Here is a 26,632-nt window from a genome sequence, read left to right as displayed (position 1 = left end):
TTAACTGATAAAGATCCAAAATTTGCCTTCTAATACAGGAGAATACAAATCCCGCAGAATGCAACATAAGATGACCAATCAGGAAGGTACAGCCATTTTAGTTTTTAGACTTACAAGTTAATGATTTAAGCAACAAGCTGATAGGAGGATACTTTTGGATGGTGCTATCAGTGAGAAAGTTTCTTACATATAATAATATCAAGGAAAGCTAGTAGTGGTGCCTCAAAGGTTATGAATTCCTTCTAGCTGTGATTCCAGTTTCTTCCTGATGTTTTTCAGATTCTGTGCCTCAGGTCATTCCATTGATCATGTGAACCACCAAATATCTATGTAAAAATAACAGCTTTCTAGGGATATAAATTATTCTCAAGCAATTTATAGAGTTGTGCAATAACAATCACATCAATTTAAGAATATTTTTATCACTTCAAGTAGGAACCTTGTACCCATTAGGAGCCACTCCATATCACACTAACCCTAGCACCCTGAACTCAAGCCAACCACTTTATGTACGGATTTTCCTGTACTGTGTATCCATGTAAATGGAAATGTGTTATACGTAATATTTTGTGACTTCTGTTTATCTATTAACATAATATTCTCAAGGTTCATCCCTGTTCTAGTATGGGTAAGTACTTTTTATTGTAAAAATGAAATTCCATTACTAAAATGAATAATTTTTTATTTGTCAATAATGAAGCATTACCCACTTATGGGGGTAATTTTAGAGACCAGTCTTTGAAGTCTGCTTTGATGTCAGGAGGGCTCTTGTCAACTGCATTATTCCCTGGGTTTCTTTAGGAAATTAGCTGACATACAATTTAGCTTGTTGTGTTAATGGAGCCACCAGTATTTTCTTAATTGGTTATTAGCAAATATCCACTATTTTTCTACCATCATTATATATGAACTTCCTGTACACTGCTCCAAATAAAGTTAGTTTATTTGGAGAGAGCTTTAGAGCTTTTTGTGCTTGTAACTTGCCTTTCTGCCTGAGAGTAATTTCTGAACCACTGTTCTGGAGCTAGGAACTGCAACAAAGATCCACTTTTTCAGAGTGACATCCCTGGGTCACAAGCAGGATGCTCAAAATAGATGTCTGACTGTGATTATTATTTTTTTTTCTGTTTGCCTCTCTCACCAGAGAGACTCCACCCTAAAAGTTAGCATGGTGAAGAAATTCAAGGTTCCAGTTTTCTCTTCTTGCTGTGCCTGGAGCAGACTCCACCCTATGAGTGAAAGGTTGAAGGATGAAGGGAGCTATACCTCTCAGTAGTGCTCACCTCGAAGACAACTTCTGCTATAACAAAACAGAGTTGATGGGAGCTGCTGATGGACTGTCACTTTCAAGAAGTGGTAGCCCTTGATTGGGACCTAGAAGTAGAGAAAACCTTATCTTCAGTTTATCACCCATGATGGTGTTTCCATCATGATGATCTGTTATGATAGGATGAGAGAGAGAGAGTGTAGAGGTGGAGGAAGAGGGATTTGGAGAGGAAGAGGAAAGTGGTGTTTGTGGCTCATCTCACATAGTCTATCATGCTCTTACTGAGATTTAGATTTTTTCCTTGCTGCTTGCCCTTAAGAATACTTGCTTAAACTTTTAAATATTGCTATTGTTCCACATAATTTTCACCACTTACGACTGTTTCATTGTGTAATAGGGTTTTAGGTCTTTTCACACTGTGATTTGAACAATATCCCTCATTGTCCTGTTGATAAACCCCAATTCTCCTTACATCATTCTGCTATATAGTTTTGTATTTCAGAATCCTAGCAAGTAGCTTGTGGAAGGTCTGCAATTAGAAACCAAGACAGTAACACCTGGTACAGGAGTGTCCTGTATTATTTTCTTTTGAAAAATGTGAGCATGCATTCTATGTGTTTGGAGAATATTAAGAAATTCCACCCCAAATGTGCCAGATTTAAGCTACTTCTGGGTCTTTCTGCTATGAAATATTTTGCATTCCCAAATGTAGATATATGGAAAAATGCTCTCATATACTTCCTTTTGAATGTGCAAGCAAAGTAATACAATTATGCTGCATGTGATGTCAACAAGTTAGGATATTGGAACAACCCTGGTGCCTGGATCTCATTCTTCACTATTTTGGATGTCAAAAAGTCTCTGGGAGATCTAGATTAAAGATTTGCAAAATTAAGTTCTTTACTCGTAGATGTGATTTTCAAGCAAAAGCTTTATAATTATGCCTTTTGTACTATTTTATTTATAATTGTTATTTTTCAGTTAACAAGTTCGTGGTAATAAAAAAATTTTATCACTAATATAAAACCAATCTTTCCCTTTTGTGTGTTTATGTGTGTATGACCTTATTGTCTATGTGAACCAGAACTGAATGTGTTAATGTCTTGATCACTGTCTTGGAGACACTAAGCCAGACCACTGATATAGGAAAAACTGGTTTTAAGTAAATTCTACCAACCTTTTCTAGAAGAGACTAGACCACGGACATTTGCCAGAACAATCTTAAATTAATCCTAATAATCCGAGACTGACTGTCTTGGACCTTAAACCAACTCACAAAATAGCACTGAGTATGAATGTACATCCTCTGAACTCTTTATAGTATAACAAAGACATTTCCCTTAAAAATCTACTGTCATTATTGAATACTATACATTATTTGTGTTTACTTTATTTTATCTTCTCTAAGAATAACAAGTATGATCCGTGTTAATCATATCATTTTTTCTGTAACATATCACCCAAGGAATATCTAAATGCACAGACCAAAGAGAAGATTAGGGACAATTATTCAATTTGCTTGAAATGTCCTGATTGAATCACAAATTATACTGTGTGCCATGAGTTTTATACATTTAAATGTTCAGCTAATTTTCATGTTAGTTATAATGATGTAAATATTCTTTACTTCTCTGGTCTTTTTCACAGTATGTTAATATAGGGAAATAATTTTTCAGTAATTATCATACAGAATATGTTGCATTAGCAGGAGCAAGGTGTTCTACTGTTAAAATTGAATAATGAGTCATTTCCTAATTTGTAGAAAAAATACCTAATGGAAACAATTTTGCTCAATTTTATTTTTTTTTATACAAATGTACTTTTCTTGGAACATTGACTCCTTTTTTCATCTTGGTGGTGCCTTCTTTGTTAAAGATTATATCTGATGTACAAAAAGTTCTGAATTTCAATTTTATAGGTACATAATTCTCAGTGTCTGTTTTTTTTCTATTCTATTTCATAGACAACACTATGAATTACAGTATTTAAACCAACTGAGAAATTTTGGGAACCATTACTTACAATCTTTATGAACACAGAAGGGAAATTATAAATATGGAAAACATAAAGTTAATATTACTGATTAATAGAACTCTTTGAGTTCTGCAAAATGTACTAAATTATCATGTGCAGCATATTAAATCATTCACCAAGTGTCCTTGAAATTTTTTTCTAGCAGAAAAATATCTTAGAAATTGCCAAAGACAAGCTTGTATTTTCCTTATCAGGATGAATAGGCTCCTGGTGATATTCCATACACATTTATAAAAGTTTATCAGAAATAATGATATTTCAAGTATTGTGCTTATTTGTTTTGTTTGAATATTTATATTCAACATCAGATAACTCATTTAAATAGAGTTCATTTTGCGAAGAAGTAAATGATGACTGAAGATGTAGCTCAGTGGTAGAAAGCTTGCCTAGCATATGCAAGATCCTCTGCTTGATTCCCAGAGCCTTATCCCCAAACACAGCAAAATGACATATCAGTTTACTTTAATGGTGGGAATGGGATCCTTGTTACCAAGCCATAGAGTCATAGTTGTTAAAAAAGTAAAATTTTTAAAAAGCGGACAAAAGGCAGGTTTGCGAACATCATGTTCAGAAGGCCCTGAGAGTTGCTAGGATACAAGTCATTATCCATACTACAAAATGATGTCTTAATTCAGACAACTTTTTTTAGGGTTCTAGCATTTTGTATTCATTTCTTCATTGGCTACATTCTAAGCCATTATTGAAACGAATTTAAAAGGGTAATGTCATTATTTGCGTAGTCAAGAAATACAATATCTTTTCTTCCCTGTGAATGCTGCCATGCTTGAGGAAGTTGTATACTTGGAAAGTGCAGACACCTATGAAAACTGCTTGATAATAGGGAAAGTCAATAACAAGAAGTGTATGTCTGCATTAAGTTGAAACTTAAAGCTTTTTCCCAAATGTAACATATGAATTACTAAAAGAATTATTTCAATTTTACCATCAATTAATTTTGCTATTTATTCAGTAATATTAAAGAAATATTTTTAGGATAGATTATCCACCTCCTATAAACAATTCATGTGTAAATTCCTTATATTTTACCTCAACATGAGTAAAAGCTCCTCCTCTTGTTTCTCAGATAACATATAATTACTCTGTAAATGAGGGTCTTATTCAAATTTCTAAGGTAATTAAGTAAAGTAAGACATTATGGATTTTGGTCCATATAAGAAACATATATAGTGCAAAATTAAATTCCATTCTCACAGCTCTTCCTTTCCACATTTTCCAATTTCTTTTTAGTAAAATGTGACTATAACATAATACGTAGCTACAGAATGAGAGAAATTAGTGTCTGGGATTTACTAAGATGTATTGTCATCATTCTAAGGTGGGAAAGCTGCAAGAACAATCCTGAAGAAATATGAAACTTATTACCAAAAAAATGATCTTCAAACCTAAGGAAAAGAATTGATCAGTCCACTTGACAATTCAGAGCTTCAGAAGAAGTACAGTCAGAATTAGTCATTCCTTACTGAAAGTCAAGCTTTCTATGCTATAATTCTAATAGTCTCAAATTCTTATTATCTGAAATGGGAAGAACTATGAGTGTTCCAGGCATATTCAAGACTATCAAATAATTCCCAAAGATGTAAATAAACTGTAAAATTCCAAAACAAAAAGCATCCAACTACCATGTAAAAACACAAAATTCTTTAAACATTACTAGCTGATCTCTCACAAATCAATATGCTTATTAACAACAGTTGTTTTATACACAGAGACATGTTTTTATGATGGTAATTACTTTTCTCATCTGCTTTATTTTTGTTATATAATTTTCTTCAATGATTTCTCTGTTTCTTTGAGATTCATGTTACAGTTATAGGAAAAACAATGCCTAAATCTAAAGGCACAATTGAATGTTGATCAGAATAAGACCAATATAGCAAAGACTCATGTGGTATATTCTGCTAGATGCATCTCCAAAGAACCCATAGAATTCTTTACAGCTGTTGGGAATCCACAGGTTTTTCAAAACTTCCCTATGTGATTATGTCTTTCTACCAATTATATTTGAAATGTCACTCAAGAACTTTCTGTCATAAAGTGCTCTATTTGATTACTAGCTGAAAACCATTGTATTGGGGAATAGGCACATACTGAGGGAATTTGGGATTTAAAATCAAAGGTATGTTCTACAGAACAAATATTAACCTAGGAGACATACCGTGTCTGCACCAAATCACATTTAGATCACTGAAAAGTAGCAGAATCTTCTAATTTTACATACAACAGACCCCCTAGAAGATATTAACTACCTCAGTATTCTCTGCAAGATACAGGATACAAAAATGTTTAGTTTGCAAGTAAAACAGCATAAATGTCTAATCTAAAAGTGTTTTCCCAGAATTCCAAAGTATATCTCTGAATATGTGTATTAGTATTATAGTTGTTTAAACTTATTACACACCACCGAGGTCCAACATTCAATTAAAAATATATTGTGTACCACTCCTTTAAGTTTTTAATATGTACAATGATCACCTTCTCCCATTTTGACTCTGATGTGTATTCTAAGTCTCTTTATTCTAGTTTTCCAGTTTTGTCCCATGAATACTCTGCTGCATCCATACAACAGAAGTTCATTATAATCAGCCACATCATTTCATGGACATTTGAATAAGCCTCTGTTGATTGATTGGTTGATTGATTGCATGGAATTTATGTTCTCAGAGAAGAAAGCTGTGTGGACAACTAGAACTGTTAATATTCCCTTATTTTATTTTTCAGTTGTGTATGGTTATTATCTTTTCCACAAGTATCAAAAAAAACTTGACTAGAATACAAGCATTTGTTACCTTTTTGCCTGAACCATTTGAGTTCTCGGTTTTATAGTTCTCCCCTTCTCAGTTTAAGGCCCTTGTTTCACATCTACAGAGACAGATACAGCATCAACACCTTGGGTAAATGGCTTAAAGACATTCTTAAAATCAGTCTGAACCCCCATATCCGATACTACTAGTCTTACTCTTTCTTCCTTTATTCTGGTTTTACTAGATTTTTGACCTACTCATATGAAAGAATTCCTAAAATCTCATTCTTATATTTTATTTCCAGGATTTCGATCCCACTTTCTTTCACATATTTTCATCTCACTGTTTCCCTCTTTCATTCTCCTGTTAAGGAGCAGAGTCCTGATACTAAAATCCAACTTGTTAAAATGAGAACCATATCAACAAATGACAAGGTTGTTGACTTTGATTAGCAATGTTGCATGATTCCATGTGTGCTAGAACTTTGAAGATCTGTAAGATCTGGAATCAGATCCCACAATGTAGTATTGAACTTGCATATGTCACTGTTGTGCTACATAAATTCACATTGATGCTGGTCTAGCCACCTGTAAGTACCAGGTATAGTCTGCTTACACTCCTTCACATTTCTATATCCTTCAGCTGATTCCCCAGAGCCTATGAAGTTTACAGGAAGTAAAGATTGATTCCAAGGCATATCACATATCTATTGATATGCTGAATTTAAATTGCCCTTTATTATAAATATGACCATCTGAATATGAGCTATGTCTCCTCAAATTTTCTTGTCTTCATCCTTGGTATGTGTGATATTCATGCTTTTCTCAATTAATCATCTTCTTTTTTTTGTTCTTCCTGTTAACTTTGCCTACTCAGTTGTTCTTATTTCAGCTTCATTCCCTGTGACTTAGTCTTTACTGAATAATTCATTCTTTCATGTAATAAATATTTCATATATCTACACTGTTTAAGGCATTAGGAATGAAAAGGCAATGAGATTCTATGAGATAAACTATATAAAAATAAGTAGGCTAAAGTTATAATAACTTATGATTACCGTAACATGCAACAAAGCATGATAAGATAATGTGTTAGAGAATGGAAACAAGAAAAGGACCTAATTAAACTTGCTTAACCAAGACCAGGACTCTATACGGAGAACTTTGAATAAAACCCTTGGGAGTGATGTGAGCAGTGGAAAGTCATAGATCTGCCTTCCAGGAAATATTGGAAAGAGTAAAAACCCTGTAATCGGAGAGATTATAGTTTTTATAAGATCAGGCAAAGCTGTGTGACTAAAGCAGAGTACTACACAGAACAGGAGTATGAAGTAAGTAAGCTGGAGTTGTTATAAGAAACTGTGATACATGAACATATTTCTGAATTTTATTTTTAATGAAATGAAAAATTAAAATGGTTTAAAGCAGTGAATACTAAATTTAAATTAACGACAATCTAATGCAGTAGTTGGGTGGGAGATGATGGTGTTTTGGATTTGGATGTCATTTATGATGATGAAGAGACATAGACATATATTTGGGACTATTTTGTAGGCAAGTTGAAATGTCATCTTTGATAATTTGGAGAATATCATTTTTCTCTCACTATTACTTTGTAATTTGTACATCTGAATAAGATTGTCAAGGTTTTTCACATACAGAATGATCCCAATGGGATATTTATGGTGTTTTCTGCTCCAATGACCAATTATTTTGTTGGCAATTACTTAGGAATAGATTAAAATGTTCAAGTATAATGTATTTTATTGGTAGAATCAAAGGATAGGCAAATGGAAGGTTTGGTGGTGAAAAGGAGTTAGTAATGAAAATGACATTTTAAAGAGGTTAGCAGACATTATATGATATTGCATGACCTTGAAAATGAGTAAAAAGATTTAGTTTTGATATAGAAGCTGTTATTGAGGAGCCACACATTTTACACTGATTCCTTAAACCAAAATAAGTAGAATTTTCTGGTCAGTTAGAGAACAATCAACTTAGAATGTAACACATATGTACATGGAAGCAATGCTAGGAATCTCCCTGTATAGTTATCCTTATCTCAACTAACAAAAATGCTTTGTCTTTCTTATTATTGCTTATACTCTCTCTTCAACAAATTAGAGATAAGGGCAGATTTTAATTTATATTGACTAAACAGAATAATACTTTCCATACAGTAGGGTGCCAATAGACATGTAGGATTTGAATTAAAATAGTATTTAAATAGCAATAATTCAAACCAAAACCCACATCAACTAAATTGGTGTGTAATTTGGAATGGAGGACCCATTGAGCTACATTACTCGTGTTGTCACTCAAGGCAAGAAGTGTTTGTAATTTTATAAATATTGCAGTAAATATGCATGTCATTCTTGCATTTTCTTGTTTAAAATAATAATGCAACCATCGCATTTCCAAAATTTTCATTCCCATAATCATCACCTTCATGTTAATAGCACTAGACACCATATCAGATGCTTTGCTCGCCATTCTCCTTCATTAACTCGTTTGTTCTTAGAGCAATAGTTCAGTGAGGTTATTTTCTGATTCTATTTTGGAAAGAGAAAATAACTAAGTTGAGAGGGCTTAGGCAACATTCCTGAAGTCATCCAGTTAGAGAGTAGCAGAGGGGATAGATCATTCCAGATATGTCTGCTCTATGATACTTTCCCTTTCCTAGGCATCACATTAACTTGACAAAAGGAAGCAACATCTTGGCAAAGGACAGGCGCATAGAGCAAGTCTCTGTTGCCAGCTGAAGAAACAGAAAGGAAAGCTTCCATGCTCTATTTACCTGCACACATGTGATGTGTTTTAAAAAGTTTACTACTGGGCAACCACTAAGGGGCAGTGGTACACAGCATTCAGTACACTGTGACTCTGAGCAGTGAGTCATGGCAGCTACAAGTCCATTGCAGGGAAAAGAATTGAATCCTCTTGCTTTTATTTCTCACTAGAGAACTGGAGCAGAAACAAAGCAAAACACTTTGTCTACCCCTAGGATCTAGTTATACCTTTTACTAAGACAAACACATCACATTCAATTCTCCTACCCCACTGCTGATGAGAGCAAAATACTCTCAGAGAACCGATTGGAACATCCAGATAACACAAAAATAAATGGTGGCCTTGTTTACAGATCTCTTTCTTGTCTTTACACACTGTTCTGTGTTCAGAGAGGCAAGCAAGTTAACCTCTGGCATGAAAAAAATATTCTTGTGTTGTGGCTAAAGTGTAAGATATCAAATCATCTATAATGTCTGAATGCTTGGCCCCAACAATTAGTGAACTGTTAGTTAATGTACTCCCAGATCTATTGACCCCAAATCCTTAGCATAATATCTTTAGACATGGCTTTTACAATAGGCAGGATTGGATGCATGGAAATTGCTCTTATAAAGGTTAGGGGAAAAAATCCTTATACTATAGTTGACATGCAGTATTGATCTAGTATAAAAATCCAACCATTACTGAGACAGATGGGGGAGCTCTGAGACTTTCAGTCCAAAAAATTGCATCAGCTACTGCTGATGCTGCTGTACACACTGACAATAGCTGCAGTCTGAAAAGCAGGGTTTACATGCCTGAAATAAATTGTTTTGATTAGAACCTTTAGGAGAGAAAGTCATAAGGTACAGTTTTATTGACTACTTGCCAAACAACACAGACCCATGCACTGTAAGCTTGTTTTGCTCTTGTAAGTCAAGCACCAACTAGGCTTTTATATTCTAAGGTTATGGACTTAGAGTATAAAGTATCATCATTTATTCTGAGTTATTGCATACTTTCCATACTAGAAAATAGAATTAATTTTCAAGTACTGCTTACCTTTGTATATGTGTTTGCATATTTGCTTCTTCCCTTGTACTAGGTATACTCTAATTCTAACTGATAAAGACTGCTTTAATTTCTTGGTAATCTATTAAGAATTTTGGCCAGCAAAGTAAGTTCAGAAAACTGCCACTGGGATTTAAAAGAAAACAAACTGTAAAGACAATACTCCTATAACTAGCCATATTACTAATGTTTTCTCTCCTTTTCTTTTATTCTTGTCCCTGAGGCATATTTTTCTCCTGCAGAGAGGTTTCTTTTAATCTGTTGCTGTTTCCAAAAACAAGACAATTCAGTGCAATCAACCAAACAAAATTTGGACAAATTGTTGTAAAAGGCAAAACGAAAAGCCAGCATTCTGGTTTCTGAAGCTGGACTTGTGTGTTACATTATCCCACATGAAAGCAAATCATTGTGTTCCTTTTTCAATGAAATGTATGGAGATCATTCTTTCTCTGACTTTCTCAGCCAGTATTTCTGTGTTCAGAGGTTGCTATGATAGCTAGATTTAAGCACACAAAGTCTTGTTATAAGTAGCACCTGCATTGATACCATTCTGGTGTGTATGAGTGCCTATATAAAAACAAGCATCTTGCCCAGTCTATAGTGCATGTTTCTCCTACAAATGCTTTTAGGAGACAACAAAATTAAAAGCAGAAATAAAAGTAAACATATATAATACCATCTATTTTATTGCAGGCACTTTCTTGTATGCTTTACATATTATTACATTTCATGTCCAATTTTTGAAAAAAAATTAAAACAAAACACAAACAATAACTATCAAACGCATACTGCTGTGAATGTAAAGTGTGAACTTTCATTCATCGGTCAGTGGTATTTACTAATCTTATAACATTCCAACTTTGTGTCAGAGTAATTAATCAATTAACAAAATGCATGTAGAACATGGTGACTACCCTCTAGGATTTTATAATCTATTCAAAAGATACGAATCATTGCATTACATTGTTAGCTAGAAAATTCCAAATGTCAAATGATTATTAAAGCTATGTATGAAGATCCCAATAAGGGCCTGATATTGCTAGCTGAATAGAACAATACTCTTTTTCAAATAACAAATGACTATTTTTTAAGGACACAGATTAATTAAAGTGACAACACCAGTATATATGACCATAGCACTCCACAGCTCATAAATTGTTCTCCATATGTGCTGACTCTGAGATTCTAAAGTGGTGAGATCCAGGGTCTCAATTTTTAATAACTAATTTGAATGACAAGTTGCCTAGCTTTCAATTTATATGCTGTAGGAGAGCTAAAGGTAGAATTAAATTTGTTAGAATCTGCACCTTGGATTTTGGAGTTAGATCCAAAGTATAGGACCACAAATTATATTTTTCAACACACTGCCTGCATTACCAGATACCGACAGTAATGATAATTGCCAAGTAACTGTCACCTTTTTAAAAGTCATAGTTTTGCAATGTATGTCACAAAGTTTTAATTGTCATTTTCTTTATATGATAAATGAAATGATTATTACATGAATTTAGTCCAAACTTCTTTGTATGGTTTGTGAGATTGTATGGGGTCCACTTATACTGCCCTTGAGAATTTCAGTCTTTTGATTACAACAGGAATATGTACTGGTTCGACTATATTGAAATGGTTAAGTGCTGTCCCTCTGCTCATAAGTAGCCAGGAAGGTCACAAACATTGAAACAAATGGAGCATCATTTATTACCACTGTCTTTTCTGCTGTGTTTTTGAGAAGAAGTATTGGCACTTACTTTGTAACAGATTTGATCTCCTGTTCTCTGAGGAAATGCTGTCACTGGTATTATTTACTCTCTAAGCAACAAAGCCTCACAAATTATAATGGTTCTCCAGACAGCCATTTACAAATTTAATCAGGGATGATTTCCTTGCCTTTTTCAATTATCTCCAAATTATATTCAGACACTATAATGTATTAAGTCTTCTACCATGTTTGTACCAGAAAGACAACTGCAACAAGCTTCCAATCTAAAAGAGGATGTCGCTAAAGAGATATATATATATATATATATATATATATATATATATATATATATATATATATATATATATATAAAACCTACAGCTTATTTAACAAAAAAAGTGAGTCCTCTGTGAACATTCGTAAGAAATTCTAGGCCACTCTATTTTTAAAGACCATTTGTTGCTTCTTGTTGACAACACACACACCACCCAAACAATCACTAATCTTGGGATATAAGCATGAGATAGAACCTAATCATAGAGCCAGATTTTGAAAACAGACAGATCTGAATTTGTGTTCTGCTTACTCCATTGACCAAATATGTAGGCACAAGAATATTTTAGCATTTCTAGGGTTCAGTGTTTTCAAGTATAAAATGAATACAGAATTTGTCTGTATGTGAACCATTTTAAAGAACTTTTAATATGCCTTTATTTAAGATGTGAATAAATATATGGATGATCATGTAGGATTTATTTCCCTATAGCTATGAATTGTGGCTCTTCTTCAAGAATCTGTATTTAGTGTACATTTTAGCTTCCTAAAAAGATTTAAATTCTTCTAATATATTTATTGCATTGTATTTTACATTTTAGCATCACCAGCCCAAAGTGTCCCAAGAAAATGATAGAAAGAAGGAGACTGGCCTGGTGGCCCAAGCCTGTAATGCTAGCTACTAGAGAGGAAGAAATCTAGAGGACCACTGTACAATTACTGTCCTCAACTGATGACAGGGCATTGTGGCACTTGCCTGTTATTCCCAGCTACTCAAGGAAGCAAAAATAAGAGAGTCACTCTCTAGGGCAGCCCAAACATAAAAAGAGTTCCTAATTCAAAAATCATCAGTAGAAAAGGTCTAGAAGCATGGCTCAAGTGGTGGACTGCCAGCATAACAAGGGAGTCCTGATTTCAACCCTCAGTATCTTCAAAGGAAAGAAAGAGAAAGGAAGGAAGGAATGAAGGAAGGAAGGAAGGAAGGAAGGAAGGAAGGAAGGAAGGAAGGAAGGAAGGAAGGAATGGAGAGAGGGAGAGAAAGAAAAATAAATGATAGAAATAAGCACTTTCTTATTTGTTTTCTTGATTCCCTGTTGCATTTTTTGTCCTTCAAATATAAAGTGATACATTATCTACAGGCCAAGTGCTTTGAGTTCATTTTCCACTTATGAAAACCCAAGCATGTAAATATCCCTATACTCTCACAAAATACAAACTCAATTTAAGCGATGTCACTGAGGAACAAAGGCAATTAAATTAGCTTCCCTATTCTCCTGGATGTCTTTCTCCTGACCATGCCACTTTAGTGATAATTTGTCTCAAAAACCATGTCAGGAGAGCTCAAGTTCAATCGCAGATGCTATTCACCATTATATGCTGCACTCTACCTCTGTAGAAAAAGTCTTGGGTAGGACTGACTTCCCTTATTTACTTTCTACTACAATGAAAACTTTACTATTGAGTTCTGGATCTCTGTTGACACTACTGTTCTCTCACATAAATTTTAAACTTTCATTTCCACTTTAAATGTCATTGAGGTGACCTTCTCTACAGAAGTACAGTGATTAGAACAAAATAAATGTTCCAAATGTCATCTTCAATTTACTTTGGTTGATGGTTATTCTTGTCCATCACAGAATTTTAAATTTGGCTGGGATCTTAGCAACAGGAGTAGGTGAACTCACAGTGTCATACTGTGACTAACATGCAACCATTTGGTGACTAATGCAGATTTAATGAGTACTTTGAGCAGGAAATTTATCTAAGTAGGATAAGTTATCTTATTGATATAGTAATACACAAACAGGAAAATAATTTTAAAATCTATAGAGCAATCATGAAAATCTTAAATTTTTTCCTGAGCACTTTGCAGTTAAAAAAGGATTGTTGTTGAGTTTCTATGTAGATAGTTATGTAATCTGTGTATGGGTATAGCCAGCCCAAACCAAAGTACCTCACACACATCAGCATTTGTTGATTTGTTATTTTCATTATTCTTTAGATGGTTGATAGCATATCTTTCTTAAATAATTTGATGAACTAGAATCCCACATCATATTTTATTTGAAGTCTAGGACGTCATTATGAAATTTAGGAAATATTGTCAAGCCCACCAAGACATTAAGAAATTCATTTCAAAGCTATGCAGACAAATACATAAAGATTAGATACACATAGCAGTGTTGTTCTAGAATATTTATGTATGAAAAACTTGTTAATTTTTACCAGGTAATTTTGTATATTTATTAATAGAATGGTAATGGCCCTTGGATTAAAATATTAAAACCATAGTTACTACTGAGAATCCGTATTCACACAATGGAAAAAGTGTGAATAAAATTCTAAGCATTGCTCTGAGTAAGATCAAAGGCTGTTGAAACACTTAACTGTCACAGTTTTTAACCTTTCTCAGTCAACCTGTGCAAAATAGCAGGAAGAAATGTCAACCTAGAGACACTGTCCATCAGACTATGGCATAGAACACACATATGTTAAGTGCATCTAGAGCCCCATGGGGGATCACTTTGCGCATTGACACTTTATATTTTTGCACATATCCTAAAGGATAAAAATGTTAAATTGAATTCATATGGGTATTCATTTATGTCTTCACAAATATCTAAATTATTTGAGGAATAAAGAATCTGAATAACCAAGAGTGCAGTAACAGGTATTGATGTAGGAAGGGATAAAAACCAGACATCTCTGATGAATCACATCCCATTTGGGATTTATTCTCCCATTTTGCTTAATGGGACCCTTTCTATTAGGACCAGGAATGAATGACAGTTTTCTGCTAACTTCACACAGTTGGAGAAAGAATATAGCTAAACTTTTGTGCCCTGTCTTATGAGGAGGTTAGTCTTTCAAGCAGTAACTTTAGTGATTCACTTCAATTTGGAAGAAATGAGTTTTTGTTGCTTGACTATTCTGTTCTGAGAAATACCTTTAGCTTGTCAATAGGAAAGGTCCATTTGGGGTTCAGTTAATGCATAAAGGAGGGTTTTCAGTCACAGAAGATCCTTGCCTTTCAATAGAACTACTTTCCCACCTTTCCTTTCCTGGGTAATTCTCAGGCTCTCTCTTAGAGTTGTATTGTTTGAAAACCATTACAGTTAATAATGGTATAAGGATTGTGATCTAAAACTTGAATGTAACCATTTCAAAAAGCTACAGTTAGTAGTAATGCCACCTCAGTGACTAAAGGGACACCAGCTAAAATGAAATGTTCTTCTGTTAATGGAAAAAAATAAACTCTACAACTTCAGGCAGAGTGAGCAACAAGGACTCTCACTATGTTGAGAACAGCAGGGAGCCCTCCTATACATATAAGTTGAAATAATTCTGTCTTGGTCATATCGGGGTGAATATCTACTAAGAGAAGATGTGGTCTTCATGCTGCAAGCTATTGGATTCTCAAGGGGAATAAAAATGCCTCCATGGGAAACCTGGTACCAATAGATAAAGGATACCTAATTTCCTTGGGGTGAAAATATAACACATTTTCTAATATGTCAGAATAGAATCAGAATTTGACCTTAACCTCCAAATGGCACTAATTCACAAACCCATTTTTAATCAACGTGGCTATTTCCATTTATCTATTTTTATATTTCTTGCCTGTCATCCTAATTTAAAGCCACTTTGACAAGACTGCTGTTTTGGGATTCCATTTCTAGTCACTGTCTATGCCTTTGTGTTTTGTCTTTTTAAATATCAATTATACTCCCCACTAGAAATAAGAATAATAGTTATGCTATATTGTGCCTCATATAAAATTGAAATTTCCCAAATTCTGACTGTTTCTTACAAATATATAATTCTTATAATTCCCTATAATTAATTTTGACCTCAAGATTGCACTAGTTTATAGGATTCTAAATCAAAAATCAGTATTCTGAAGAGATTAGATAACTTGCTAGAGTAGTATAGATTTTCACCTAATAAATGAATATTAATCAGTTGTACTAAGGATGTCACTTAAGTGAAGCACTGGATTTCCTTATAACAATATCACCATTATCTACTTGGACAAGGAAAAACTTTCCTTCCTGTTTTTTAAGTATATTAATTCTCAGAAAGTCATGCATGGTCCAGGACTCTATCCTTCTCTGAAAAATTCCTCTTATAATTTCTTACACTCAAATCCTGTAACACATCTGTTTTTAAATTGCATTGTGCAGAGGGTAAATTTCTGCCCATATATTGAGTTATGCATTAGCCTCAATAGCCATTCTTTTAAAATGAATAATTTACTAGAGTTGTACCAACTCTCCAATTTTCAAGAGTATATAGGTAAACCTTCTCATTTTTATTTATGGGGTCTTGGAAGAAGTAGCTGATGAATTATAAGACTCACAATTGCTATGTTTCAGATTTATAGCACATACATATATCTTTTAGAATGCAGAACTTTTGCACAGTGTGATATGTGCTTTGGACTTGCATCAAAAAGAATTTTTAAATTGTATATTGGTATGTGGAAGGGGAGGGTGGATTATCAGTGATATTGAGATATTAATTATTCAGTTTTACTGCCATGCATTATGAATAATGTATATGACATTCAACAGTAGAACAGCAGTTCCTATCAGCATGCAAAGCTCCCTAAACATACATTGGACACCAGGGCATTAGTAATATAATTCACTGGTCTTGAATTTTAGTATGAGGACTTCACATCCACCAGGAATAGCAAGGCAGGCCTCTGTTTTCATATACTTCTGGTGTTAATCCAGCAGCTAGTATGATGAGGAATAGAGTCATATATGGCAAAATGGATAACATCTCTCTGGGCAGAGTGTGCTTAGATAAGATTTGAACTGTGATGTTCAGCAAATTAAGGTGGGGAAAGTGAGGCTAGAATATTTCTTACTCTTTTTACAAATGTAATATGAGAAGTTACACAAATTGATAATAATTACACAGCATTTCAAGAAATGGTTAAAGGTTTTAAGCTATAATTTATGGAAGAGAAACACAAGAATTCTAACAGGAACATACAGAGATGCACAGTGTCAATAAAATTCAGAAACATGCAAATGAAAAAGGCAATGAGCTATTAGCTTACACCTGTTTTCCTTGGCAAAATGTTAAAAGCTGGATAGTTGTAGCTATGTTCATGATTGCTAGATTACAAAGGTTCTCAAGCACTGCTGATGTTACTGTAGACTATAGAATCTATTCTGGACAGCAGTCAGCTAGTGTAACACAGGGTCAAATTACTCTTATGCATACATTTTGCCCTAGTAATTCTGCTCCTGGGAATACATAATGCAGAATTTCTTATATAGGGCCAGAGAGGGAGCATATATTAGGATGTTCAATACACAGTGTCATGAGGTAATAAAGAATTACAGGCACTCTGGGTGCCCTTACTTAGAAAATGGATAGAGAAATGTAGTGTATACACACCAAGTAGCAGTTATCAGTGAGGAATAAACTACACATAACAAAACAGAGCATGGCTGGATTGTATAAACATAGCCAGAGTAATAGCAACAACAGCCAGAAATAAGAGGATGAAAAGCATGTCACTTTTATAAACTAAAAAATATTCACATATAATATAAATAGATATACAGATCTATCTATGTATATATCTATTTATCTATCTTTCTATTTTAAAAGAATATATAAACAAAAATGGATACTGAGTATAGGAGAATTGCTGCCTAAGGGAGAGAAATGGAAGAAAAACACTAGAAATGAGAGAAAGGAAGAATAGAAGAATGGGAAAAAAAGAAAAGAAGGATAAAAGGAAGGGAGGGAGGGAGGCATTCCTGGGATAACTTGGTCATGAGATATAATCTTTATATATACTGTTAGTTTTTCTTGCTAATTTTTGTTTAGAATATTTACATCTCAATGCATTAATGTTACAGTTCTACAGATTTATTATAAAGTATTTTTCTAGTTTTGGCATCAAGATAATGTTTGTCTTCACAGGCTATATTAAAAGGTGTGCCCTTTCTCTTAAATTTTCTGAAAAGTTATATGAAACTGGTTTTATATATTCCTTGTATGTTTGTAGAAATAAGGAACATATCCATCTAAGCCTGGACTTTTCTCTGTGAGAAAGTTTTAAATGGCAATGTTAGTTGTATGAATAGATTTTAGGCTACTCTCTTATTTCTTCTTAAATAGTTTGTGATTTTAAAGAATTTTTTTCCATTTCTGTGAATATGTTCAATTTATAGCCATAAGTTATTATTTTAAATTACTTTTAGTATCTTTAGCATATTTAGATGTTTCTTCTATAATTCATGATATAAATAATTTATATTTCTATTTTTTCTGAATAATTTGGCCAATTATCAGTTCTATTGATCTCAAAGTACCAAATTTTCACTGTGATTTTTCTGTATTGGTTTTCTGTTTTCTACTTCATGATTTATGAAGAACGAATTGGTAAACTATAATTTCTTAAATATTAAATTTCTGCACTTTGAAAAACATTGAGTGAACTATATTTCATATACATCAAAAGGACACATTTGGAAATCATATATCTGGTGATGTACTTGCATCTGATATATACAAAGAAATCTAAAAACAATAATCAAATGTCAAAAAGAAAAATAAATTGTCGAGAAGAAATGGATGCTTTTCATAGAAAATATATGGACAGCAAACAAACATAAAAATATCTGTTATTGGGGAAATCCACAATGAGATAGGCTTATACACCTGTTATTTTTTAAAGAATAACAATAACAAGCATTTGTGACAATAGAGAGAAACCATATATATCTGATAGGAATATAGAATATTACCATTTTGGAACCAATTTTGTGATGTCCTAAAATGTTAGATATATACATACCTTAGAATGTAGCCAAACTAATCTCTAGAGTAGTTGAAAGTACCTATCTCTACACAGACTTGTTCATAGCTTCTTTATTTTTAATAAGCAAAACATGGAAATGACCCAAATATCCATTAACAGGTAAATGGATAAAATATATTGCTATAACCACAAAATAAAATACTACTTAGCAAAAAAAGAATGAATTATCAATGCACACAACAAAGTGGATGAATTTAAAAATCATTATGCTGAGGGAAAGAAGCCTGAGATAAAACATTACATATTATAAAGCCACATTTGTATGAAACCTGGAAAATGCAAACTAATCTATTGTGGTACAAGAAACCAGCTGTTACCTCAGCTGCAGGACACCAGTGTGGGTATACATGGGCTGAAGAAACAGAAGGGAGAGATACAGAGGAAACTTTTGGGGTGAATGTGTTCATTATCTTGATTTTCATGATGAGTTAATGTTTACAATTATCTATATGAAATCTTATCAAATTGTCCATTTAAGTATGTGCAGTATATTGTAGGTCACTTATACTTCAAGAAAGCTGCATCCTTAAAAGAAAGAAAAAGAAATATTTAGAAAAGAAATGAAAGCACACTTGAAAAAAATCAACCCATAATGCTATGAGAGACCTTTATTGAACTTGAGCAAAGTTACATTAAGTTATATTAAAACCAAGGAACTTGAGTGGTCTCCTGCGGTTTGACATGGGCTTGTTTAGGTCCCATTGCAGGTCAAATATCCAAAGCCTGAAGTTCCATGTTAGCTTTTCTTCAGCAGAAAGCACTGGAAGCAAAAAGCTTTCAGTCTAAGTTTTACTTACCTGATTTTTTCACTATCTACAGCCCTAAAGTCACTGGCATAGACTACATATTATACAAAAGCATCAGAGAAAGTTGATTTTCTACAAGTAAGAAACGCTTTGTTTTAATTTCAATGTGATTATTTATAGAAACCCTCTAAATTTAAAGGTGTTCCCTTCTTGTTTTTCAGATAGACAGTTCATGGTTGACTATGGACAGCAAAACATAAGAATGTATAACCTAACAAAAACCCTATGATATACTCTGCAGTTTCTGATCACCAATGTCCACTCATTCCCTCTAAGAAGCTTATGGCTTTATTTCACGTGATCACATCGACTTCTTCTGTCCTGCTCTCTCTCTGCTGCATGATCTTTGCCAAGAACCCAGTCACCTTATCACTGGAGCTTCCTGACCCTTCTCTGGAAAATCTTTATAGCACAGATTTAAGGGTCCTAACTACAGGACTATATTCTATCCACATTCTCCAGTCTTCTAATTCTCTTTTTATCTTAAAACAAATACTTTCTGGTCATGTTGCCTTCAATCTCTTCTTCCAGGGACCCTAGACTGGTTGCTTCAGTGTAGTTTGACTTTAGAAAACAAATACCAAACAAGGAGATTTCCATGCATAGAACTGTTGCTCCTTCTTCTTGGTCAGAAAAAAAAATGCTTGTTAATAAAAGAAACTCAGAATCTGTTATTTGCAAGACGGAAGAAAAGAGAAACAGAATTAGAAGGTGGAAGAGTAAAATTAATGCTTTGAACATTTCATAAGAACAAAAATGTTTAATTTCTAATCTGTTTTGGTGGGATTTGCTAAAATGTTGTCATTAATGTAATCAAGTGAATAAGTTTAGTGAAGGCTGCAGAGACATCACAAAGCATTAGACATCATGAGCAAGACCAATACAGTGAGCTCCAAGCCTGGGATGTGAGCATGAGTGAGTTAACGTGAATGTGTATGAGACAAGAGATCAGAGTCACAATCAAATATTGTTCTACTTTCCTCTTACTTTAGCTTTTGTAAGAAAACATTTTAGTACTAACCTCTATTAAAAAATCTAGGCTTGTGTGCCAGCAACACACAATTAATCTGAAAGAAGTGGGATCCAGAAACTAAGCTCTTAGCTTCTCTTTTTCATTAGTGTTAGGAGATAACACTATTCCAGTGTTAACCTAACTGCTATGGTTTGAATAGCTCTGTCCCTTCCAAAACACATGCTAAAACTTAATCCTCAATCCGACAGTATTGGGGTAGGACTTAGTGGAAGGTGTTTAATTGATTAATGCTCTTAAAAATGTTTGATTAATGGGAGTTTCTCTCTCTCTCTCTCCCCCCCTCATCTCTCCTTCTATTTTCCTCTAATATGATGATGCAAGTTTCTCACCAGGTTCCTTGATATTAGACTTTGAACTTCCAGAAGCAAAAAACAATAATTTCTGTTCATTATACCTTACTGAGTTTGTGGGATTTTGTTATAGCAGAACAAAGCAGCCTAAGCCAATGATTAATCAAAGAAAGTGAGTTCAAATTTTCGCTTGACAATTTCACATGCAAACAATTCTTCCAGAAAATATAGACAATTAGGAAGTGACCATGCTTGCTGCCATAAGAGAACCATGTCCACACACATAAGTAACTTGTGAAATTAGTCTGATTTTTCTTAATATGATTATTTCCTCTGCTCTTTCTAGAGAAACAATGAAAATAAGGAATAGATAGAGAACAAGTTTAGAGGGACAAATGGAAGAAATGCACTGGGCTATGCTTAACTTTGCTTCACTAGATATTTTGTAGTGTATTCTTTGTGATGAATAACTTTTTCCTCCAGGAATCGTCACATTTATAGCTCTTGCTTACCTACTAAAAACTACTTTTGATATGTGTTTGTCAGTAAAGAATAAGCTCGGTATTACATACCTTCTTTAGAAAGCTCTTCAAAATTTTTCTTACCTGAATTTAGATTTATCATTAATATTAAGTATGGTATTATGCCAAATAGACAAAACATTTTTTAATTTTTAAAGGAAAATAGTTTGTGAGACCCTATCTCAAAAATAACGAATACAAAAAGAGCTGGTAGAGTGGCTCATGGTGTAGGCCCTGAGTTCAAACCCCAGTACTGCAATAATCATAATCTAACAATCACTACATTATGTAGCTTGGAAGAACATCCAAATGTCTATAATCCATATAATATGTTATTGTCTTAATTGTGCAGGGTCATATTTTAGTTCATGGCTTCTTTTTTTCAAGAAAACTAATAACTCCCAATCCCAGTATAACAATTTCTCATTTAAAATACTTTTGCAGGAAACTTTTAAAAGATTGTGGCTTACACTCTCATTTTGACTGCAAACATTTGAATCTTATGGATGTAAACATTATACTCTTTAAAGGTTACTTTAACATGGTAAATATCTATGTGATAATATGTGTTGCTTATTGAAATAAGCAAGGCATGCAGAGAATGGTACTAATTGTGTAGAAGAAAAAATATACATGGATATAAGCTTTTATACAAGCAAATTTCTGAAAGCTTACAGTATAATTTGTATCAATCAGGATCCAAACAAGAAACAGATGGCACACACAAATTAGGATAATTTGAAGAGGGTTTATTTACAAAGAAATTAATTATGAAGGTGCAGATGGGTATAGGAAACTGAAGAAAGAGTATAGTAAAAAATTCTTGACTATTATAGCAGTGCTATTATCATCCCTAAGGCTGAGTAAGGAAGGGAGAGGCTTTGAAATGCTAGAACTAAGAATCTTATAGAACAGGCTGTCTTTTAAGGAATAAAGGCAACCTAAGTTTCTCTCACACATACTCAGCAAGGTGAATAGGACCTTGACCCTTTACTTTCTTTTCTCTTTTTCACATAGTACCCAACAAACCCATCCCAACCACCAGAACATTCACAAGCCAAACTCATCTGTTGTGTTAGTTTTCTACTAGTGACTTAAAGTACAATAAACTCAGGGGCTTAAGCAACTCAGGTTCATTCTGTAGGTCAGTAGAATTGTCTGCATCCATTTTGCAATGTTGAAATCAGAGTGTCACTGGGGATGTCATCCTCTGGGAGATCCTGTTGTAAATTGAGACCTCCAAAAATTGGCAACATTGAGCGAGCTCCATATGGTTGTTGTATCGAGGTCCTTGTTTTTTGTTGGTTCTTATCTTAACTTTCTTGTGGCCCTTTAAGTCCATTTTCAAAGCTAGCAAAAACAGTTTATTTCTTCTTTTGCATGGACTGTCTCCAAAGCCTTCTTTATCAGCTGGATCTCTCTTACTTTTCCTCCACTTTTGAGGGTCCATGTAACTACTTTAACCCCACCCACATATACTAAGATAATCTCCTCATCCAAAGTCAATAATCTTATTAATATCTGATTATGAAATAGTTAACTTATTTTCTAGGCATTAGAGTGAGAACCACTTTTGCTGGAGAAGCAAAGTACCATAAATTAAGGACTGATTTAAGGAAAAGTGTAACTTTATATTTGATGTTCTATGCATGAATGTTGAAATAAATACATTAAGACTTCTGGTAGGATTAATGCTTAAATTATATCAATGACCAGTTGAATGTCTTAATAATTTCTTAAGTTTTTTTTTCAATAGTTGTGTAAGCTTATGTTAGCTTTCTTGTTTTATAATACATTGCCATTTCTATTGCATATTTAATTCCCATCCTGGTGAGCTTTTTAATCTAGTATACAATGTGTTTTTGCAAGAAGTGTTCTTGCAGTGTTCTTTATAATACAGGGCTTTTTTAAGACTGAGATTCCCAGTAATTCAGTGATATGACTAACAGAAAACACCCATTCTTCTTTGGCTTAAAAAGGCTAATGTAACTTTAAAATGGTAAAGGAAATCATACAGGCAAAGAGATAGGTTCCACAAGAATATTGGAACTTAGAATGTTGAAATAAACTCTGAAAAAGAATACTCACCAACTAAAAGAAAGCAGATTGATCTAAAGCATTTATGAAAGCTCACTTCCTAGCCCCAAACTGATGGAATCCATAAAGAAAGGGAATATGACGATAAAAATGATATGCCTTTTAAAAAAATAAACAATCATCCTATTTTATCAGTTTTATGAAATGAATATAATTGATTCCACTTAAACATAATGTGATTCCAGTCTTCAAGAGAATAGTATATGGAACATTTAATAATAAAAGGATATAAATAAGGCAAGCTAGTTCTCACTTGGCCATATGGCATTATTTCTGTGAAAATATAATTTTCCTCAGGGTTATGTTATTCCTTTTATATTTCAAGAAAGCTTATTTACTTTTTAAATGTTACTTAACACTTTCTCTAGAGTATTTATTAAATTGGAAAATCACTTTCAATAATTTTTATTAGGATGTTCTGATAAATATGTCAATGCAATTTAAGATGTCAAGCAAATGAACATCTGTGGGTGGGTATATTTGGAAGTCCCATGAAGCTGATTAGCAGACTTAATATCAACTTTCGTTCTCTAGCTGCCATGCAATCTAACATATTGCCTATCCTGATAGTTAGCATGGACATCTCTGCAGAGGAGTTGTTTTGCCTCTGACATATGTAGAGGGCTCAAAGACTAAGTATCAACTTTGATGACTGCATGGGGAGTATGCCTTAAGTCACAAATGTTTCCTTGGAAAGCACACAACCCTGAGTTCAAAGCTCCAGTACTCCCCAAACCCTCTGAAAAGGAGTATTGGCTTTCATATACTGGAAAAAAAATAGGCCCATATTCTACTTCTTCCTTGTTGTATGACTTTGTGACCTTGTGAATATATTTATATTTTCTGAGCTTCAGCTTTCTCAATTGTAAAATAAAAGCAGTAGAAGCTGCCTTGGAACTTTGAAAACTGAATTTTTAAATTAAATTTACATTTATGTATACGTCTATACATTATTTGCACCATATTCACACTCCTACCTCTATTCCATGCCTTTTCTGTGCTTCTGGCAGGTTTCTAGAAATCTTGGGTATCCCTTGGTGTGTAGAAGCATCACTTCTGTTTGCGTTTGTCTTCACATGCTCTTCCCCATATGTATGTGTGTCTGTGTCCAAACTTCACCATTTTATGTCATATTGGATTAGGATGGCTTCAATATCATTTGATGATCTCTACAAAGACACTGTCTCCAAATAAGATTACTTTCTCAGGTGCTGGGGTTTGGGAATGAAATGTGTAATTTTTGGAGATCCAGTATGTTAGATTTTTGGAGATCTAACTATGTTAGAATCTCCTTTTAGAAATTGTTTTAGGCTACTGTAACAGATATCAGAGATTGGGTTATTTCTAGAGAACAAATTTTTTTTCTTATAGTACTAAAGTTTGGAAAGTCATAAGCTGAAGGGCCAGCACTCAGTGAGGGCCATCTTTTTGTGAGATGGCATTACAGAAGACATGAGAGAACATGACATGAGAACATTACAGAAGACATGAGAGAACAAAGATGTTAGAGAGAAGAGAGAGAGAGAGAGAGAAAGAGAGAGAGAGAGAGCAAATTCATCCCTTTATCAGAAACTCACTTTAGAGATAACTAAGACATGTCCATGATATCAACATTAATGTGGTGGGCTCTGCCCTCATGAATTAATCACTATTCAGACACCTCACCTCTCAACACTGTTGTATCAGGGTTTGAGTTTCCATCATATGAAATTTGGGGGATGTATTCAAACCATAGCAAGAATACACTAAAAAAAGTTTTGCATAAATGTGACAAAACATGTGCATAGAGATATTCATTTTACTGTTGCTTTTTATAATAGTAAACTATTGGAGGGAAAGTGCCCATTTCAATGTTCATAGATTTTATCATATTCTATCATATAGAATTTAAAGTTCCCAAATATAATTTATATGTATCAAACACAATGTTGAGTTTAAAAGTAAGTTACAGTAAGAAAACATGGATGCAAAAATTTAAACATATGAAGAAATGACATACATTATTTATGAATGTACAAAGACAAGAAAAATTCATGAAAATGTAGCAGGAGGTGAGCAGAGGGAAAGTGGACTGATAAAACAAACAAAAGTCTAACTTTTACCTTTGTTGACATGACCTATTGCTTTGTTTTAAAAAGTCTGAGCCATTTAATAGTGATATCAACAATTCTAATGTTGTAATGTGCTATCTAAATTGTCTTGATTTATTTGCATTTCTGAATTTCCTATCCTAAGAAAATTCTCTGGGAGTAGCAACAACTTGTCAGTAAACTTAAACTTAAAATTATTGGTTAATGTTTCTCAATTTTTATGGAAAATATGGATATGTTATAGCAAATAAGCTTGATTCCTAACACCATCATTTCTAGCTGTCACCAGATGTTTGTGAAAGCTTAAGTTAAGCATATTTACATTTTATTTTGTGTAAATATAGAAACTAATACAATTAATTTGCATACTACTTTAAATGAATTGAACATTAAATATGTAAAGTATAATAAAATATTACAGTTTCAGAAATTGAAATAAAGTTCAACTTTTAAAGCCAAAATTAGAATACATAAATATGCTTAACACAAATGAAATTTACCAAACACCAAAACAAGTTATAATTTTCTACCTTCCTGTTACTAAACAGCTCTAAGAAAGAATATAAAAACTAAAAGTATACAAAGAAGAAAAGTATTAGTTATGTACACATGCACTCACATATACGTGTTTATACATATATATATAAAATTTCAGAGTTCCTTTTAGAAACAGTTTCAGAAATATATTTTATATATTTTGTTAAATTTAAACAGGATCTTTTAAAAAGTCTATTATTTTTTAATTGTGGGTAAGAGTGCATTGTGGTATTTACAAATGTTCTTACAATATATGAAATATATCATACTTGAATTCACCCCCTCCATCATTCTCCTTTATCACCCCCTTCCTACTGTTCCTGAAATAGTTTCAGAAGGTATCATTTTTCCATTTACATGCATGGGTACACTCCCATCCCTTTTCCACACATCTTCTCTCCACCAAAGGTACCAAGCAAGCCAGGCAGGAGTCCTCTCCTATGTGACCTCCCCTTAGTGTGACTTGTTTTTCACAATTTTGCTGTATTTGTGTTCAGTCTATTTTTACATATGAGAGAAAACTTTAGGATTTTG

The 26,632-nt window shown here is 33.5% G+C and overlaps 1 long non-coding RNA gene across 12 annotated transcripts in view; it reads left to right on the top strand.

The window, feature by feature from the left end:
* LOC141411000 (uncharacterized) overlaps window positions 1–26,632 on the top strand; it is a 483,550-nt gene that overhangs the window by 210,438 nt on the left and 246,480 nt on the right. The window contains exon 5 of one of the 12 annotated variants that reach the window (XR_012435850.1): window positions 1,145–11,890. The exons of the other annotated variants lie outside the window; for them this stretch is intronic. This is a non-coding gene — a long non-coding RNA (uncharacterized lncRNA). Of the gene's footprint in view, window positions 1–1,144; window positions 11,891–26,632 lie in introns of those variants that run through there. 12 annotated transcript variants of the gene reach the window in all.

This window comes from Castor canadensis, chromosome 9, assembly GCF_047511655.1.
Source record: "Castor canadensis chromosome 9, mCasCan1.hap1v2, whole genome shotgun sequence".
In the NCBI taxonomy this organism is placed as follows: Eukaryota; Metazoa; Chordata; class Mammalia; order Rodentia; family Castoridae; genus Castor; species Castor canadensis.
The sequence above is the reverse complement of the archived record's forward strand: the minus strand, read 5'-3'. Positions and strand labels throughout refer to the sequence as shown.